This window comes from Mesocricetus auratus, unplaced genomic scaffold (assembly GCF_017639785.1).
Source record: "Mesocricetus auratus isolate SY011 unplaced genomic scaffold, BCM_Maur_2.0 Super-Scaffold_4256, whole genome shotgun sequence".
NCBI lineage: Eukaryota > Metazoa > Chordata > Mammalia > Rodentia > Cricetidae > Mesocricetus > Mesocricetus auratus.
In genome coordinates, this window is record NW_024429182.1 from 3,759,305 (window position 1) to 3,765,953 (window position 6,649).

At 47.6% G+C, this 6,649-nt stretch overlaps 1 non-coding gene across 1 annotated transcript; it reads left to right on the forward strand.

Moving 5' to 3' along the window:
• Positions 1–5,178: 5,178 nt before the first annotated feature.
• On the forward strand, positions 5,179–5,256 carry LOC121135595. Its single transcript, XR_005872702.1, has one exon. It is a non-coding gene; the product is annotated as a small nucleolar RNA SNORD62 (small nucleolar RNA).
• The last annotated feature ends 1,393 nt before the right edge of the window (positions 5,257–6,649 follow it).

Here is a 6,649-nt window from a genome sequence, read left to right on the forward strand (position 1 = left end):
GAGATGCAGAGGAAGTTGGATATACAGAGTGAAGGAGAGGTAATGAGCCACATGGCAGAATGCACATAGATTAATATAAAGAGGTCAGTTTAAGTTATAAGAGCTAGTTGGGAACAAGCCTAAGCTAAAGCCAAGCTTTAATACCTAATAGGAAGTCTCCGTGTCATTACTAGGATGCTGGCGGTGCGAAGAAATTCCGGTTACACGAAACATCACCTGGCTGTCTAACACTTTCACCAGTGCTCACAGCATAACTCTGGGGACCACGCTACGCTTCAGACTTTTGGGCCCCGCTACACCTCCATGCTTACCTGGATGTACATATCAGAAAGTTGGTCCCATTGTGGGATGGAAGGCTGTGACCCTTTAGAGGTAGAAATTACTGAAGGTCCTTAGGGCACTTTGGGCTTCATTCAGAGTATTGCGTTATCTGGGAGTGGTGGCCCACACCTGTAATCCTCAAACTCCAGAGGCAGAGAAAGGAGAGTCACAGTGTGTGAGGCCAGCCTGGTCTGCATCGCAGTCCTGGGACAGCTGGGACTATAGAGTAAGCCCCTGTCTCAACACCCAAGCAAACCAAACAGCAAATAAGAACAAAACCCACAACAATGGAAAGGAGACGTTGGCGGTTCTTTTGGGATTCTGAATCTTGCGTGAGGGTTTTTATGAAACCTGTGCCTGCCCCCTCCAGGCACTCCAAGCTCCTGCTTAAAGAAGTCATCTCTCTTCCCTACAGGGACTCCTGGCACTGGGAGGTCATTCAACCACGACACCCTTTTGAGGGCTGCATTGTTTTCTTGTTGATGTGACAAAGTGTGCCTTAAGAGGCACCTTAAGGGAAGAAGGGCTTGTGGTGGCTCACGGTGTGAAGTGATACAGTCCATCGTGGCAGGAAGACATTGCAGGAGGCAGGGATGACATGACAGCATGCAGGGAGACATGACAGCATGCAGGGAGACATGATAGCATGCAGAGAGACATGACAGCATGCAGAGAGACATGATAGCATGCAGGGAGACATGATAGCATGCAGGGAGACATGACAGCATGCAGGGAGACATGACAGCATGCAGAGAGACATGACAGCATGCAGAGAGACACGGCAGCATGCAGAGAGACATGATAGCATGCAGGGAGACATGATAGCATGCAGGGAGACATGACAGCATGCAGGGAGACATGACAGCATGCAGGGAGACATGGTAGCATGCAGGGAGACATGGCAACATGCAGGAAGACATGGTAGCATGCAGGAAGACATGGTAGCATGCAGGGAGACATGATAGCATGCAGGGAGACATGATAGCATGCAGGGAGACATGATAGCATGCAGGGAGACATGATAGCATGCAGGGAGGCACAGCAGCATGCAAGGGAGACATGGCAACATGCAGGGAGACATGATAGCATGCAGGGAGACACAGCAGCATGCAGGGCAGACATGGCAACTGGCAGGGTGTACATGGCATGGCAGCAGGCAGGGTAGGCACGCAGCAGGACCGAGGAGCAGATAGTTACATTGAATCTGTAGTCAGGCAGTAGAGAGAAGACAGGGTTGGCTGTAGCTCATCAAGGCCCACTCCCTTAGTGACCCGGTTGCTCTATTTAGTCTCCGCCTCCTAAACGTTCCACAGGCTTTCCAAATATCACTACCAGCTGGAGAGCAAGTGATCAAACACATGAGCTTATGGTAATCATTTTATACTCAAAAGTATCATGGCCCAAGGTGATCCCAGGTCTCTGGACGTTTTTTTTTTTTAAAAAAAATCACTGGATAAATTCCCCATGTCACTCCAGTAATGGAAAGCAGACTTGTGAGAATCCCATAGACGTAAACTCAGATACTCATGTGAGCTGTGCTCACATCTGGCAACAGAAATCGTGCATTTATTCACACAGGGCAGCATGCTGGCTAGCTTTGTCGGTCTGACACCAACGAGGGTCATCTGGGAAGAAGGAACCTCAGAGAAGAAAATGCCCACAGATTTGCCTGCAGATCAGTCTGATGGAGGTATTGTCAGGGTTAACAATTCATGTAAGAGGACAGCCAATCCTACTCTATAGATGGAGCCACTCCTGGGTGGTAGTTGTGGTGGGAATAGAAACGGTGTTAGAACATGAGCCCGGAGAGTGCGCCGGTGAACCGTGTTCCTCCATGGACTCTTCCTCAGCTCCATTCATGATGGACTAAATGAAAGCCTCTCCTACCTAAGTTTCTTTTGGTTGTGGTGTTTATCATAGCAATAAAAGCAAATTAAGCTAGATTCATAGCTTTAATAATAATTTACGGTTTTTTCTATATCCGTGACCCAGAATGTGTGAGTGTGTGTGTGAGTGAGTGTATGTGAGTGTGTGTGTGTGTGAGTGTATGTGAGTGAGTGTGTGTGAGTGTGTATGTGTGTGAGTGTATGTGAGTGAGTGTGCGTGTGTGTGTCTCTCCGTGTGCTTGTGGAGGTCGGAAGACAACTGTGGAAGCTATCCCCTCCCCCATGTACATTTGGGGATTGAACTCAGGTCATCAGTTGCAGCAGAAAGCCCTTTTACCTGATGAGGCATCTTGCAGACCTCAAGTGTGTTAGAATTGTCCAACACGAGGGGGCTGGAGAGATGTATCCACAGTTAAGAGCACCGGCTGCTCTTACAGAGGATCTGGGTTTGATTCTCAGCACCTGCACGGTGACTCACAACCTCTTGTACCTCCAGCCCCAGGGGATCTGACACCCCCCCTTTTTTTTGGTCTCCCTGAGCACCAGGCACATGCATACATAGACATACATGCTGGTAAACACTCACATATGTATAATAAAATGAAAAGGAAAAGCTTCCTATATGTACTATATCTGTTAGCTCAATAAGCAAGTTCATGGACGACAAAACTAGCTAGAGTTTAACGGTTACCCTCTTGCAAAGCCCCTCCTGGTGCTGTGCTTGTGAGGCTTAGCACTAACGAGGCCATGGGGACTGGGCCACCTATTTCTCATGCCTAGCTTTGGAAATCAGTGTCCCACTTACAGTTCTGATTTTATTTGGCTTGTGGCATGGTTGGTGCCCGGTGTGTAGGTGTTTGTTTGAGTCAGGGTCTCTCTGTGTAGCCCTGGCTGTACTGGATGGAACTCACTCTATAGATAAAGCCTGTCTCTGCCTCCTGAGTGTTGGGATTAAAGGCGTGAACCTCCACGCCCAGCCCTCCAGCACATAGTTTAAACATTAAAAAAAGATATACAGTTATCACAGAGGCGACTTTTATCCACCTCAAATTTATTTGCCATAAGAAATAAGACAGGTGAATAAGCTTATTTTCTCCCCTAGGGTTAGCCAATTATTGCATGATCAGTGTCAATATTGCAATATCAATCCTCCCTCTAGTTCACTCACCCCTTTATTTTACACCACTATGCGTTTGCAAACCCACATGACGTCTGTCTCATCGATCTGCGAGTCTAGTCAGGATTTAATGCCTCAGCTTCGCAATACATTTTAATATTTTGTATTTCTCTACAAAAATTCGGTATAACGTTTCCTGTGATTAGAACGCTTTGCTCTGCAATTCTGAGAAAGATTTAGGATGAGGGGGACGGGTTGAGAGTAGATCTCGAGTCTCCTGCAGTGCCAAACCCTCCTTTCATGGTCGCTAAATCGAGTGACCGGTAGAAGCCCAGGTGATGGGGCTGTGCGCTGCCTGCTCTTCCTCCCCGCTGTCTCCTCATGTCTTCTGCCGTCTCCGTCATGACTTCACAGCACATCTGAGAACTCTGAGCTCGGATTCTAAGGGAGTGAGAAAGTCTTGAGTCTGTCTGACGCCTTCCTTCCAGGATGGACTGGGCAGCCTGTGGGTCCCAGTGAGCACGACTGCTCGGCAGAGAGGGCCTCACAGAGCTGAAAGGACCGCGCTCCAGTTCCAGTGAGTGGGTGGGAGGGGCCTGAAGGGTTGACCTGAAGTTGTCCAGCCTCGTCCAGGAAGTAGACTCTTCCCTGGCAGCTGCACAGGGTGGGGTCGCCGAGTTCCAACGGTAAGACGACTCTATTCCCCGATGAGCTGGCTTTTCTCATATTTCCTCTTCAGACTCAGACTCTGGGCTATTTCATCTTATGGCCCTTTGGAACCCAATTCTAGTGTCCCCATTGCCCAACCCCAAAGCCTTGTGCCCTCACAATGTGTGAGGTACTCGTGTTCATGGTAGGCACATCTTATCTTATTACGGGGTGCTTGGGTGCTCTCAGGCATGCTGAGTCAGGTGCTCTGTAAAATGTTTTGAAGACTCAAAATAGTTAATAGTTTGCTAGTGCGTACTGAAAAAAAGAACGTTGGAAACTTTATTAGACTAGTCCATCATGCTCACAACGTGGTGAGGGAGCAAGGTTAATGACAAGAAGCAAGATTAGTCAATAAAAATCAGGCACGTGCCTTAAATCTCGCATTAGAGGAACAAATAATTTGAATGAAATATAACATCAGCTACTGATCGTATTTTTTGAAGGAGTAAGGAAGGAGCAAGAGAAACACCCAAAGATAATTGATTATGGAAAGATATTACTCACATGTGCTACTTTGAAAATGAATATGACAGAAATGAAGACTCGAGAAAAATGTGAGATAACACCTTTCTGCAGAATTTCAGTACTGAACCGGGGTCCCTTTGTCACACATGGCTAGGGATCTTATGTATCAAGGTTTGTAACATTTCCTGCAGTGCGACTTGGGAGTTACTCTGTACAGTAATGCAAGTGCAGCTGGTGACAAACATCTTACAATAAAAAGAGAAAACAGATTTATTTTACCAGATGCACAAGCACATAGGAACATATCCACACACAGGCTTGTGTTCTGCAATCTATTAACTGTTAGATACTTCGGAGGCACAGGAAACCTTTCCAGGCTCCTGCACAAACTTGGTTAAGCAATCCTCGCAGATAATGGATCCCTCACCTCAGGGCAACTGAAACCACCATCAATTATTCCTTTATCCAACTGTTGGAGCCATTCAAGATCTTTCCTTTAAGCTCTGAGGCTGCAATTTCCTGTTTGAAGGGTGAAACTTTGGTTTAACTGAGCGTCCGTCCCAAGAGGTACTCTGTCTACCCTTTGCTTGGAGAATATTACTCTTCTGCAAGAATGGGCGTGGAAGGTCTACGCTTGTTGTGTTCTTTTGTCTTTGGCATGAAACAATTCCAACAAATTATTATTTACTTGAACCCAAAGGCCACCCTCCACTGTGGACTCAAAGCAGGGAGATGAAGAGGACAGAGACTGAGAGACCAACGTGGCCCAGCCCTCCCCAGTGCCCCCCTTCTTGTTCTGGATTTGTGTCGTGATCGCTTGGGCTCTGTGGGTGCTGCTGTCCTGCTATCTGGCATGCTCCTCTGAGGCTCCGGTTTGGTCTTGTTTTCCGCCACTATTGATGTGAAAGAGTGTGCGTCACCTCTTTGTGCCCCACAAAGAAACACAAGGAGAGACTTCCTGTGTGGCTGTCGTTGGGGACCCTCTCTGTTGTCTTCTTCCTCTGAGTGCCATACAGCTTTGTGTTCCTGTCGCATACATTGTTCTGTCGTTGTAACTGGTCCCCCGTACCCATTGTCTGTTTGGGGAAGCTCCAAGGTCTAAGGACGCACAGACCACCAGGAGTGCTGCGTGACTCACAGACGCATGCTTCAGCTTTCTCCCCAGTGTCCCTTTTGCCCCTGAAAGAAAAAAAGGAAGAAAAAAAAAAGAACCCAAAGGCCATGCCCCACAGAAGTAAGAAAGGCAGATGAGCTAGAGCCGACGCTATTAAAGACCAGGAAAAGAGAGGAAGCCAGATGCAGCCAGAGGAGCAGACCCAGGGAGGATGCTGGGTAACACTCCTTCTCCATGGCCATGGGCACATCCCCGTCTGTCTTAGCTGTTTCTGCATCACAGCGACCAGCATGCCTAAGGAAGGAAGGGCTTGTCTGGTTCCTGGCTTCAGACGTTCTCAGTCATCATAGGGAGGGTGGCACGCTGGGGTTTGGGTAGTAGGAGCGTGTCATGGACACACTTCACAAGGCGAAGGACCAGGAAGCAGTGGCCATGGCCAGGACACAGGCTAGGCTCTACCTTTCAAAGCCTGACCCACGGTAACTTGTTTCCACGGCACAGGCCACATCTCCTAAAGGTTCCATAGCCTTCAAAATACCAGCACAAGCAGGAGACTGAGCATTCAAAACACAGGGGGACATTCCAGATTCAGGTCACATCACTTTTTAATGTTATCGAGTCCCTACTAAGTTCTCACTTGTTTTCACTCAGTGTTTGAGTTACTATCAAAATAACAACACACCATCTCCCCTGAGTTAATTCGAAGATCAAATGAAATAGGGTAGCTATCTTATTTGGTGCCAAATACAGCCTTTATAGAGACCAAACAAGGAAGTCAGAGCTCTGACTTACTCCCTGACAATTTAGTCAATAAATCAGATGTGCACATAGCAGTAAGGCTGGACCTGAAAAAAAAATCTGCTTGAAGGATACAAAAAGATTGAAAGATGCGTGGAAAAGCACTGCCACACAAGCTGACAACACAAGCTTACGCACAACCTGTACATACAGATAAACAAATGCACACTAAGCATATCGGAACGATCGCCATGGCTGGGGTGGAGCATGCTCACGACACGGAAGCCAGGACTAATA